The 14,482-nt window shown below is 40.2% G+C and overlaps 1 protein-coding gene across 2 annotated transcripts in view; it reads right to left on the bottom strand.

Moving 5' to 3' along the window:
* The window catches only part of EXOC2 (exocyst complex component 2), a 129,026-nt gene extending 115,933 nt beyond the window's left edge, over window positions 1–13,093 (bottom strand). Inside the window, exon 1 of one of the 2 annotated variants that reach the window (XM_040062072.2) lies at window positions 13,006–13,093. The gene's annotated coding sequence lies outside the window, so the exon portion shown is untranslated. Of the gene's footprint in view, window positions 1–12,229; window positions 12,292–13,005 lie in introns of those variants that run through there. The other variant, XM_040062054.2, reaches the window with a different exon arrangement.
* Between the last annotated feature and the right edge of the window lie 1,389 nt (window positions 13,094–14,482).

The following is a 14,482-nucleotide window of genomic DNA, read 5'->3' as shown; positions in this document are numbered from 1 at the left end:
AGAGCCCACAGCTACACCTGAAGTCGGTGTGAAAGGCATCCTGAATATAGGGAATACTGCACAGTGCTCTGAAATACTGAGGTCCTAAACAACCACCTCAATTCCATAAATATGTCTGATTTTAAATGTCTCTTCCTTGGTTTTACATATTTAAAATAGGAGTGCTATCACTCATCTCAAAATCTATTTTTGAAAACTAATTCATTAACATAGAAAAGGCATTTAGATATCCTGAACACAACAGAAGTATTAATATCTTCAGAGAATGTTTCAGACTGAACAGCGTGCAGTTAATAAGAGATGTAAATTCATGTTGAACAAGCAAGAACATAGTAAGTTGCAGCATGAAGGAAGGCTGGTAAGGGCCCATGATAACACACACAGTGTGAATCTAGTTTGGTTTTGTATCTTTACCTGGTAAACCTCATAGCATTCCTTAACATTAAAAACTACATAACGTATTTAATAAAACATTGGTTTCTGTTTTTTTGCAAGCAACCAACTGATGAAATAAAAATAATGTTATAGTATAATGTGTCTGTTCTTAATACTCTTATATGTGAAATATTAGAACATTTTACATGAACCCAGCATGAGGCTGGAGAAGCAAGTAGTCAGATGCAGGCTATAAGGGTAGAACTGCACAGAAGAAAAGAACTGTATCACCAGATTACAAAGAAATCAGCTGACAGTCATCTCCAGCTACAGAAGAGAAGGCTGTGCTCTGTGCTAGTGCCCTACTCCTGTTCCTTTCACAGAACCGGCTTCTCCTCCTCCTCCCTCACAACAGACACAGTCCCTGCTTCACTTCAAAACCGAGGCCAGACATCAAGTTCATCTTGCAGACAAACTGTTTCTGCCCCTATCTTGTTGATTGTCCCTCTTTTAACCATAAGTTCAAGGAAGGACAGAGAGAGATATTACTATTCCATCCTCCTTTCAAATCCAGACACATTGGTAATTCCTCTTACCTCGCATTCCCTTCTCCAAGCCTTCTTGTCCAGATACATCATCTGCACAGCTATTGAGCCACTTACTCACCACAGGTGAAAATTATAGACCTCATCTTCTGTCAAATCCCTAATCCTGGAGTCGTAAGGCTTGCCCAGCTTTCATCTGTGCTACATTCAAAACTACAGCACCACAGCACTGCCCAACAAAACGTGGGCAGCACAATAGAAATATGATGCTAGAGAAGAATCATGTCCCTAATTTTACCAAGAAGGAGGAGAACAAACTGTGTCTATTCCCCATAATCTTATCTATGTAGTGTTTGCAGCTTTTCTCACAGATCCTCAGCAGAGCTCAAGGATATACCACAGCTCTAAAGAACAGTGGCAATACGTCCACCCGTGCACACAACCACCTTCTGCAGGAAGCAACATGTGTCTAGATACGAGTTAGTCAATATAAAACACTTTTTTTATCTTGGAGCAATTTTTTGTAACTATTTATGTGGAATAATCCGTAACACTGACATAAAAAAGCCACCTTCATGAACATCAGGTAATATGAAGAAGAAAAAACCTTGAGAAACACTAGTTAAATAGAAGCTACTGTGGTATTATTTGTGTGGTATTGTTTGGTTGATCCCCTCCCAAATGCTATAGTTCCCTTACATGCAGCTATTGTTGCTTCCAAAATACCCAGGCACACAGGTAATTGGCTTGTTTCAATAGCAAAACTCAAAAGTAATATTACAACATCTTTTTCTGGACTTCAGGAATTGGCACTAGATCCCCCTTCATGATGAGCTAAACAAATGTAATAAAAATGCTGAGCCTCCTGAGATCTAGTAGTTCATCTAAAGTATTTCCATACTTACTGCAGAATTGCTTTAAAATACCTCACTGGAATGAGAATACCACAGTAAATCTCAACACATTTCAAAGGACTATTGCACTAAGATGCTCTGTTATTATTATTTTTAAACAGCAATTGCTTTCATTTATTTCAAACAGTGTAACTCTTTATAATATGTCATTATTATAAATATCAAGCAAATGCTTGGGAGCCTTCAATTCATTTCCAGTATTTCCTCTCCTTCTTAGGACAGATGTCAATAGCTAACATGACTTAGGTGCTTACTGGGAAGCCTAGCCCCCATACTGTTGTAGCAAGTTCCTAAATTTCTTTAAAAAATATTTAAGGCAAATCTGACAAATAATTACTTTTTCATTACACAAAACATGACAAAACACACCTACTTTTGTTGCAATTTTGTACATTTTCCTAAAGATAAAATCTATTTTTTATAAAATATGTATTACACATAAAATAGTATTTTTTTTTAAAACAGCCCTTTTCCTGAAAGGCTGATTCTCATGCAAACAAGGAGAGATTGCAGAAAGACGGTTCTCTATACAAGATCTTTCAGGAGCCAGGCTCACTCAAGAGGTTTCAACAAGATTGTTTTTTACAATGGACAATCTTCTATATTAACAGACCTCTCTCCTTCTCCACCCTTTTTTTAAAAAAAACTTAATTTCCTCACACTATCTCCTCAACAATTTAATGTGGATATCTGATTGACTGCTCCCACAGTCTTGCCCATATTATTCTATTATTCTGTCAAAATTCTCATCATAAAAGCACAAGGAGTTAGAAAACCTCTGTGAAGATAACCTACTACAAAGTCCTCTTGAAAAATGCCTTTCACAAACAACATCTTTGTCTTTACGCCAGTTTCTCAAATAAACTGTCCTTTCAAAGGTTTGGTTAAAAATAATTTAAAAAAAAAAATCCAGGCAATCCTGAGCATTACAATCTTGCTAAAGAGATGACACGTTTCATCTTTATCCTAAGAAAACCCACTTTAACATAAATAATGAAGCAATGAAATATGGACAAGCACAAGGGAAAGCACAAGTCTATATTTTTTTTTTTTTAGTTTTGTAAGCTTTCAGTTGGTTTGAAATGAGAGCTCTTACATAGATTTCCTCATTCAGCTTTCAATGGCAAACAAAGGAGAAACTCAAAGTAAAGTGCCAATAGCTATCATACCTGTTCTGTTTCTACATTTTACCACACTCCAGAAGTACCACCAAAATATGAAAAACATGAAGAACCAAAAGTTCAGGATTGAAGGATATTAAATTGGCTGGTAATTTCAAATCCCAAGATGAGACTACAAACATCTTGAAGGCATGGAACTTTGGAAGATGAGTAAAATATGCTGCCACCTTACAAATTTTAGCAGTGGGAAAAATTAGCAGTTGAAGTGTTTGTTTTAAAACAGAGTTTCTGACTTCTAAAACAAAATAGCAAGATGGTTCCAGTGACTGAAAATTCAGTTTAATTAACATTTTCAGTGATACTTTGCCACAGACACTGAACTTGAAAGATTCTCTTGGAGGAAGGCAGACTCAAGGTCGATACAGGTGCCATGGTCATCTAGCAAAGGGAATCAAAGCTGTGAACAAGGGAGGGAAGGAAAACCCAATTTGTCATCATTGAGAAAGTCTAAGTTAGAAGAAGGCATTTAAACCTTCATATATGAGATATGTGTTCTTAATCATATGTATGTGACAGAATACAATTTAAAAAATGTTGAGGCAGGAACAGCAAAGTATCATCCCTGTGCAAATCACAGTATGTTTCAAATGTTGCTGTTTACTTTAAAAAACAAACCAAAACAAGAAAACCAACCTGAAAACAACAGATGAGTTGCACTAACATCACAGCATTAAATGATTCCCAAATGAAAAGATTTTTAACACGCGTTTTTAAACAAGCAATAAATACTCAGAATCCAGAATGTAGGTGATGGCCTTTTAACCTTAAACTACACATACTTGTGCTTCTAGTACATAAATAGTTTGTTTTCACTAGAAAACCCAGAGAGTCCCCCAAGTACAACACACTATGACAAAGTCAGTGAAGGGACACAGCAAACGACCTCTAGAAGAACGACAAAGCAAAATGTTTCCTAGATGTTTGTACTTGAAACAATTACAAAATGATGAAAAACACTATTACAACCTTTTCTGTGCTTTATCTTCCCAACAATATAAATTCAGACAGACAATCTACATAAACCAAGAATTAAAAGCATCCAAAAAGCAGCCCTGTGAAAATAACTGACATTTATTAACCCCTCTGGAGATCTTCAGTGTCCTAGAATTGCCACAGCCTTCAACACTGCATTAATAATATAAAGTCCATTCCTGCAAGCCTGCCAGAAAAGACTGGGAAGTGAATAAGCTAAACAATGCTGAAATTCCAAGTGATATTAAGAATCTATGCCTGTTTATTTAAATAATAAAAGAATACTTGTCAATTTAAACAAGAAGCGCTCACGAATCTTACATTTAGGGGGAAAGAAACTCTTCATAACACCACTAAGCTACTTATAATGAAAAGATGAACAAACATAAAAAAGTGGGTAATTTCACTGTCACACAGAAAAAACAAAGCCTCATTTGTCTTGCCCTGTCATATCCGGCGTGTTGATTCAAGCCAATATTAACACTGACAAACACGTTAACCTACAGCGTTACATGCCAAAAATCAGTTCCAATTTGGGAAAATGTGCAAGTTTTGTGACAGAGAAGGCAAACGACACAAAATAAAAGACTTGGAGTATTAAATGACATAATATGATAGCCCGTGCTTTTTGAAAAGGCTCCTGAATATTCCAATCAGCCACGAAGGGGACACTACATATTTAGTTTTAGGGTGGACAAGGAACGAGTGCAGCAGCTTTGCTTTCACGACAGCCGAGTTCGCAGGTTCCCTTCAGTATCTCAGAGGGGCCGCTTTCCTGCACCCAGCAAGGTACATCTTCATGGCGATGTATCTTGATGGGGCGAAAGCAAAATAATCACAGCACTCAGCGATGCCATTAACATTTCTGAGTCACAAGGGATTAAAAGGCTTGGACCCGGGGCAGATGCTGGGAGAGCCCTCGGCAGAGGAGCTCAGCGCCCGCCGCAGCCTGGGCTGCAGCTGCGAGGGATTGACACGGCTGACGGTGGAACCCGGCTCGGGAGAAACTCCGGGCACAGTTCCGGCATCCGAAATAAATTAAAGTAAACAGCGTTGCTCTCTCTCATCCACCCTGTTAGCAGCCTCTCGGTTGAGCTGGAGACCACACACCCAGACCACACAGCACCAGCTGAACTCACTCGCACGCAACATCTAGAAGCTGTCAGTCCGCTGAGGTATGAGGAGGAAAGAGGGGGGCCGGAGTGCCAGAGTGTGTGTGCGTGTGTTTGGAAAAGCTGCTTGCTCTCTCCTCCTATCATTACAGCTGGTTATGTTTTGTGTGGTTGGGAAGGAGGGAAAGAAGGAAGGGATAAGAAAAAAGACCTATAAAGCTCAAGAAGAAAACATACTGGCCTTGGCCTTTTGTAGTAATGATGTGCACTCCTCCTGTACTAGTTTAGTAGCTGATGAAGGGCTAACAAAGCGTCCATTTAACATCAATTAACCTTCTATCTATCACATGTCAAGGGAAAAAAAAAAAAAAAAAAAAAAAAAAAAAAAGAAAAAAAAGAAAAAAGGAAAAAAAAAAAAAGAAAGAAAGTCAAAAAACCCACCAAACCCCAAAACCTAGACTAGTATAGATCCATTTCCTTGTAGATTTTAATTGACAGCATCCTGTCAGTTACAATGTGAAAAGTACATATATATTGACCTATTTTTACATCAGGAGTTCTGAGACGTTATTTATTTGGAGAGGGGAGAGATACTCCCCACAATGAACAATCAACCACACAGATGACATTATGACATCAAAACACCAAATTTTCTCCAAAAATATTCCATTGTAAAATGAAGTTTTGTTCATTAGCATCGTATATCAAAAACAACCTGAAGGAAGTTAATAAGCCACCACATAACACTGAGTTTGTAACTCAACAGCAGCAAGAAGTAAAAATAGCAAAACACTAAAAATAGATTAAAACCAACAATAGCCTATAACACAGATGAAAAGAGACTTTTAAAATGGGGGAGGGGGGAGTTCTTTGTTCCTTTTAGCTCAGAAATAATTTCATCTGCCAATTATGTCACCTGTTCAAACAGAGAAAGCAGAATGAAACGTTTGAAGACTCATAAAATCTATTTCAGTGAGTCTACTTAAAAAAAGATTTCCTTGCCTCCACTCTGCTACCACGAACACACATACCTTCCCCATCAAGCTCACCAGCACACAAATTTAATTTTATACTTACACATCTGGACAGCCCAGAACCACAGTCACATTTTCACCTCAGTTCAAAATCTTTTTACATAAGTGACAATGACAATCTCCAAGTGCCACTATTAAACAAAACCATCAAAACTACAATGAGCTGAATGTCAGTAACAGCCTTATAAACTTGGTTGAATATATTTGTGTCTGTGAAAACCTTGAGAAAAAAATCCAAAAAAATTTCACCTTACCAAATACGTTTTTAAAAAGGTTAGCTTCAAAGTTCTATAACTTCACACTGAAAATAATTTATTCCCCCAATTTATTAATTCGGACAACATTTTGGTTTATGCCAGTTCTTGAATGAACATTTTTGCTGAGATATTCAGTGTAACAGCACCTATTCATAACCAAGACTCAAGTCAACCAATTTAAGTTTTCTGAATATCTATTTTGGTCATACTGGCTTGCCTAGAAAAGGGCAATAGCATAGAAGAAAATATAATTAAAGAAAGTTTGAACACAGATGTTTCTCCCCAAAATTTCTGCTACTTTCCTTATAAATTACATTGCAACTCCCCAGAAATGAATTCATCTACTTGTTAAAAGCTTCTGTATTTACTGTGTGACACATCACTATAATCTAGCAACATTGTAAAGAAAAGTCCTAAACATCTGTACATAAACATATATATAAAGTCAACTCAGCTTTATACAAAACCACATTACAGATGGCCATAAATCTCTCATTAATTTCTAAATTCTCACAAAGCACATCTTCCTACATCTGCTTCTACCGCTAACATTCCGCAATGTTTGCTTCATCCAGAAGCCATTATCCTACTCTCCTCCAGTTCAGCCACTCACCCCCCTTTTGTTCTAAAGTTATGATTAATTTTTTGTACATCATTCAATTAATAGGAAAATGGTAAAAAAATCTTAATACCTCATTATCCCTCACTCTTATGTTATTCACAGGCAGAAATTCGAAAACAATACTTCAGCTATCAGAATCTTTCAAATATGTTTATGCAAATGCATTCAGAAAGATCCAGAAGTTCAGAAAAATAAACTAAATGAATCCCAAAGGGATGATTTTTTTTTCTAGAGAAAAGAAACAAGACACCACAGATTTTTTTTCTGAGCCCTGTAACTATACACAATATTCTTTATAAAAACACTATCTAACCACTGTAATTACACAGTTCACATGGTTGAAGTTTTAACTTGGATGCTTGTAGGTAGGACTGCAACACTAACACTTATAGTGTGACTATTTTAGCAGTTCCTTTTGTCTCAAAAATATTTAAAAGACGAGACATACAGTTGTGCTACTGAGATTCTGATATTTTTCATGTTCTCTCCCCAACACCTTTTTCTGGCCTTTGCTCAGGGGAGTACTCAAGCCATAAGCTACAGCATTTTTCTTAATTCACGTGGTCCAACACACACTCAAACACTTCTCTGACAGACTGTGTGCACAGGTATTTTTCTAACAAAAGCCTGTCTTTGCATTTGCCTCCTCATTTCCACTCATCCGCCTAAAATCCCATCTCTTGCATGGAGTGATCATGCTTACAGATTAGTGAGATTGTCTTGTGAGAAACACAATCTCCCCTGCCTTCTCTGCTAAGGAAGCATGCAAAGAACTCATCTGCTATATACATAGCTTCTTAATTTTTTGCCAAAAATCCAACGCACAGTTTTCCAGCAAGAAGCAAGGTACACCTGTTAAAACCACGGTGAGATTTAAAATGTCACAAGACTCACAGAATTCTTACACAGAAAACTGAAAGTAATTGCTTTTTTAATTGAGACATTTCATGAGAATCTCAAAAAAATCAGTTTAGTTTGTCCTCAACACAAAAGTGGCTATTTAAAAAGGAACTTTTACTTAGTATAGCCTAAATCTTTAACTAATGCAGGCTTTTTCATGAACTTCCAAATATGGGGTACATCGCTTTTGGGTTATCAACAGTGTCAAACAAAAAAACCCCCCCCAAGTCTAAATATACCTAAAAATCCTTGATTTATTCTGTAATCTGATCCACAGACACTTTTACAGCGCCAGAGACCCCACTGGTCTCTGCACAATGCAGCCTAAGCTCTGCCTTTGAGAATAAAACTGAAAATCTGGGAATCTGCAGTTCTGCTAAGGTCAAGGGAAAACCAGACCCATTAAGGACTTGGTGTCTCAGAAACTTTGTTTTCCTTAAAAACAAAGCAAACAACATTAGAAAGGAAGCACGCGCTTTCACACTTATCACCAGGCGTAATCACAGTATTTTCTAATGAAAATGCTGAACACACTTTCTGCAGATTAATAATGTCTGTAGTCAAGGAAAAGCTACATGGACCAAGTTCCTTTTGGACAAAAAGCATGATATACTTCCAAAATAATATAAAAAGTACAATTACAAAGAATTTCTCCAGAGGAATGAGGTGTATGACCTGGTGTTGTTTAAAATACTAAATACATATCTCACCTTTCCCTATTCATAGCCTGTAACATGGAAATCATACAATTAATTATTTGCAGGCATTTCTGTCATTACTTGGTATCTAGAGAAGTTGCTTCAGGGAGGTTTTGAGGGGTTTTTTTGCTCCAGGATATCACAAAATTGATATTTTCTCCCTGCTGCCCTTCCCTTCTCCTTATAACTTTTGACACTGGGAGAATAATCCACGGGTTCTTGAACAGAAATGCTGATTGAAATTTTCTAAAATAATTTTCAAGGTAAAGTACAAAAAATTTTATCAGCCAGATTTCTGAACTCATGCTTTGCAAGCTTTAAACACAGACCTTTGCTTTAATGTTAAACACAAAAGATGAAACATGAATCTGATGTGACTGCGCTGTGCATGTGCTGTCTCATCATCCCTCATTCTCCAAGCACCTTTACAAACAAGATTCCCTCCATTACCAAACACCATATTTCTCTCCTGGGAAAAGTAATTTGAAAGACAATGTTGCACAGCCCAGATTTACAGAATGTAGGTGGTCCAAGACAGAAGGTCAAAGTTAAGCTGAAGAGCTAACATCTGACTTCTGCTAAAAGATACTAATTCAGCTGTTTTCAGATTTTGAACCTTCAGCTGGCTTCAAGTATAGCAGTAGGTTCCACTCTGTTTGAAAAACTCACATAGAAAATAAATTCACTTTAACATCTACAGTCTTCCGGGCACTATTTTCCAGTCCATAACTGTAAAATGAAGTACTTCTGACTTCTCCTGCAGAAGGTTTTCTTTGCCTGTTTGCATAAATAAATAGTGCCTACAGGCATTCAAAATACACGCAGGTAGTGCGTGCTTGTGTTTCACAAGCTTTTGTCCTGGTGTATAAAAAACTCTAACTGTATATTATTTCATGGGTATTTTCCGTAGTTATCAGAATCTATGTTTTAAGAACACCTTTTATATTCAGTCTTCTGTAACCATCCTATCAAGATATTTTTTCTTTTCATTTTTGATTGTTTTCTTTTTTTTTTTCTTAAGTGAAGTCGGAAAGCCGAAAAACACAGAATAAACAGAATTAAAATAACTCAAAACTGACGTTTAATTTCAAGTACCGTGATTACGACTTACTGAATTTACAGCTAAACATACCACTACATTGAAAGAAGTTGATTAAGTATGGTTTAACATAACATATCTGAAAGTTTTGATTAATAAAAGAGGTCAGTGGCCTCTGCCTTTCTGGTCAGCCTACTTATTTTGCTTTAGTCCAGCTTCTCTGGGAAGAGCAGCATAATAAAGAATGGACTGTATCAGTGGATACAGTTTCTTTCTAATACGACCTCAGGAAAAAAAGTGGTGAATTACAGATTTTAATGTCTTTATTGTCCAGTTTTGCTTCAAATGCTCTCAACACCAAGCATAAAACCCTTGCTCACACTCACAAGAAATCCTACAAGTTTAGATTTTTTTTACTGTTCATGACTCAGAACTTTACTTTTTAAAAAAAATTCATTTGAAATTTCATTAACCCAGACTGCTACTTAGCTCTGAAATATGAAGAAGCAATTAGAATATTAAAAAACCACCAACTATTAAGTCTGTAAAAACATTTTAATTTATTGAATGAAGACTAGAAAAATACAAGACAACTTTATATTCTTTAAAAAGCCAGCATAAGTTTGATGGATAACAACCTTTTAATTAAAAGTGCATCACCTAAGACACATCCTAAAATGTTTTCCATAAAGAAAACATTACCATTGGAATTTAAAATGATTTTCACTGAAATAAATTCAACTAGTATAATGAAAATAACCGTATCTGTTTTAAGTGATGTTGCAAACAACAGGAATCCCATCTAAGTAAAAAGTTGTCTAAGAAGTGGGCACAAACCACAAGAACTGTAAACGAAGCTAGCCATAGGAAAGAAATCGACAAGGAGACATGCCTCTTGCTGGGTCAGTACAAGCTGTGACAAGATACAAAAAAATAGGGAAGTAAGAATTATAGAGGGTTCCTTTTTCAGGCGAGCAAAATATAAAGGATGAAAATAGACCTGCTTTTCTAAGGCACAAGTTTGTTTATTTACAGTCCTTTAACTGTTCTGGCAACTTTATCATAAGCAAAACCACATTATCAAAAGCAAAACCAAAAAAAGTCTACAGCAATGAAAGGCAGAGAAACCACTAAAGGAGAAAGGAGACTGTTTACTTTTTATAAGAATGATCAGAAAACCCGGAAAACTGAAATGAGATTAATATTTTAATTACACTTTAAATAATGAATATTTGGAGCTTAGATTTATTCTGGTGTCCTGTCAGGGCTAGGATGGCTTAATATTTTACTGTCTTTTAACTCAAGAGTTTTTGAGTCTATGGCTAGAAGATGTTACCTGCAATAAGAGAGGAAATTGCAGCAGGAAGACTATTGTAAAAAATGGTAAAACGGACAGAATGGGATACTCCCTTTTGGAAACAAGATCATCCCAAATTTCAGACACCTACACCTTGCTAAGAGATAATTTTCAAGGTTCTTAATTAAGATATTGAAGAGGCAAGGAGGAAAGATGTTTGGTCACCGAGCTCACGAACACTTCTGGACTGCAAGGCAGCTCAAACGAGGTAGAAATGTAGAACTGGGTATAAAGTTAAAAAAAAAAGAAATAAATATAAGTCTCTGAGAAGTGCGATATCTCCAGATAGATGTGAATGAAAACAACCATCTCTCAACCGACATGTTATTCCAATTCCTTCCACATTCCTTACCCTGTTGCTTTCTTACTGCACTTGCCTAGGTACCCAGTCATTTTGGGGAGACGTAGCTAAAAAGTGACAGCATAACTAAACGTGAAGTTAAAAAGAAAAAACTAAAAACAAAAGAGCCGAAAAAAAAATCAGTTCTGCAAGTAACCAGCTTTGACTCATCTCTCTACCCTGCTTATTTCCTCTACCCCCACCCAACACACCCACACTTCATTGAGCCGAACGACTCTATCTGATTTCCCCCGGGTCGGACTGAATGATGTCACGAGTCCTTTCCAACCTAATTGACTCTGGGACTCCGCACAGCTCTGGCCCAGCCCGCGCAGCCCAGCGGGCGCCGGCGCTCCCCCAGGCCGCTGTCAGACCCGTGAGACAGAGGAAAAGGCCACGGAGCTGCTGCTGCTGCCGCTGCCGGGCCCCGGCTCGCAGGGACGGTGCCACCAGCGCTGGGAAGGGCTCCCCGGCCCGGGCCCGACCTCGCCCGGGAGCGTCACCCGGCAGGACGCCGTGCGCCCCCGGGGGAAGCCGCAGGTGGCAGGAACCCCCCGCCCCGCCGGCAGTGCCCCGGCTCCTGGCAGGGGCCGGGGAGGAGGCAGAGACGCTGCAGCCGGGAAGTCACCGGGAGGGGAAGACGGCCGGAGCCCAGCGACGCCCCCTGCGCCCCGAGAGCCATCGCCGACAGCTCCGTCCCCACGGGGCCGGGGCGGGGACGCGACGCTGGATCCCGCCCGGGGAGCGGAAGGCGGGGGGAAGCCGAAGGGAGGGGGAGGGCCTCCGCCCCGGGGAGGCGAGAGGTGGGGGGAAAGGGAAGGGGCCGGAGCTGCCCCGCAGCGCCCGACGGGGGCCGGGGCGGGGGCCGGGGCCGGTCACTCACCGCCCGCCGCCGCTCGCATCCGGCACCTGCGGCCGCCCCGCTCCCGGCAGCGCCCCGCGCCCGCCGCCGGCAGGCGCCGCCAGCCGCCGCCCGAGCACATCGAGGGAGCGCCGAGACACCGAGCCGGGCCGGGGAGGCCGCCGAGCCCCGGGCCGCGCCCCATTAGGAGCCGCGCCCCTCCAGGGAGGCCCAGCCCCTCCAGGGCCCCCGCCCCTTCCCCGCCTTCCTCCCTCCCTCTCTACCAACGTAGAGCGGGGGATTCTGAAGGCGTCCGGGAAAAACGGGAGGTGGTGAAGAGTAAGGGAAAAAAATACGAACTGAATTATAGCAGTCTTGACTACGGCAACGACAATAACGACAGGACCTGAGGGAAAGGCCTGAAGTTGTGCCAGGGGAGGTTTAGGTTGGATATTAGGAAAAGGTTCTTCACCCAGGGAGTGGCTGGGCGCTGGAACAGGCGCCCCTGGGCAGTGGTCACAGCACCGAGCCTGGCCGAGCTCAAGAAACTTTTGGACAATGCTCTCAGGCACATGGTGTGAGTCTGGGGTCGGTGCTGTGCAGGGCCAGGAGATGGACTCGGTGATCCTTGTGAGTTCCTTCCAACCCGGCAGATTCTGTGAGCAGCAGTAATAAACGATGATAGAGCCACACCCAAGCACTGTCCCTATAGGCAGAAACTCACCCAGCAATATTGTTGGGACTCCGAGCCTGGGGTGTGAGGGAGGTGGCCCAGGGAGTTCATGGAGTCTCACTCTCTGGAGATATTCCAAACCCACCTGGACACGTTCCTGTCACGGACACCTGCTCCAGTTGACCGTGCCTTGGTAGGGGAGTTGGACTGGACCATCTCCAGAGGTGCCTTCCAAGCCCAACCATTCTGTGATTCTGTCAGGGGAGATGGGCAAAAGCCCAGGCACAAATACTCAAGCAGTGCCGTCAGCCCCAGGTGACATAAATCTATCCTTTCGTGATAAGCCAGTAAAAATGTGTCTTTCCAATGTGTTGGCTGCCTGAGGGATTTCTGAACACAAGTTCTTTTCCTTATCAAAACAGTCAGGAAATCTCCATTTTCAATTTTTGCTGGTATTGTTCAATATTTGGTTGCAAAAGCCAATTTCAAACAAAATCTTACTGAGAAGTAGAGGGAAAGAAATGAGAGGGAAAAAAAAAAAATAAAAAATACACTCCTCAGTTTTGCCAATGCAGCCCAAAGCAGGACATTATTGGGAAAACAAATTACCTTGCATAAAACGTTAAAGCACCATAAAAAACCATTATGACCAAATTCCAAAAGTTTCCTAAACTTTTTTTCATAGGTTAAAGGTTAAAGACTGGAATATGCCATACCATGAATAAGGAATACTTTTCTTACTCTTTCCTCTGTAAAACATCACACACTATTCTTCTGGAGAAAAACAAAAGCACATGGTAGCGATATTTCCTATAATTATTTCCAAAGTTGTAACTAATAACTACAGTTTTCTACTGAGATCCAATGCAGAAAATTAACTCCTCGTTTGTCCAAGGAAAGTAAAGTTGGCATCAGATTAAAAAAAGGTAACCATTTGCCACCCATTTCAAAATTACATTTTTCCTCCATGACAGCTTGTTTGGATTTTCTCATTGAACGCCTGTCATCAGATGTGCCAAAGAAAACCGCTCTTTGAGAGGTTTGGTGGATTCAGAAGGCCCCACCTGGCACACTGCATACCTGGGACCCAGCCCAGTGCCCTCTGAGAGGGGATACCTGTGCCCAAAAAGCCCCTTGACTTTTATGGGAGTCCATAAAGGGAACTGTGTACCCAGAAGGTTTTGTAATAAGCAAGCATGAGTGTAGATTTAGTTCAAGTGATACATTTCAGTGCCAAACTGCAGCTCGGTTGCAGATTTGATTGAATATTCACCTCTGTTGTAATTGAAGACCCTAAACAGCTGAATCATTAAGAAGAGGGAACCTGAACTTGAAAAGAGTCAATCTCCCCAGTGTTAACCCCCCACAGTGAGGACAAGCTGACAGATCTTTTCCTTGTGAAAATGACACCTAGCCGTTAGGGATTTTAAGCTGCTGTTTCTAAAAAGCTGCTCAGCAGTGTTTTTATGCAGATCATGGTCCTTGGGAATTTGTCAGAACAGCACAATCAGGCTAAACTCTGCAAGAGCACAAGCCTTAGAAAAGGCATATGTACTCTCTTCACTGGCATCCACACAGTCAAAACCTCCTATTCTCTACAAGCAACATCCAGGAATCTTATG

Source organism: Hirundo rustica, chromosome 1 (assembly GCF_015227805.2).
Source record: "Hirundo rustica isolate bHirRus1 chromosome 1, bHirRus1.pri.v3, whole genome shotgun sequence".
Classification (NCBI taxonomy): domain Eukaryota; kingdom Metazoa; phylum Chordata; class Aves; order Passeriformes; family Hirundinidae; genus Hirundo; species Hirundo rustica.
This window is presented reverse-complemented; position numbering and strand designations above follow the sequence as displayed.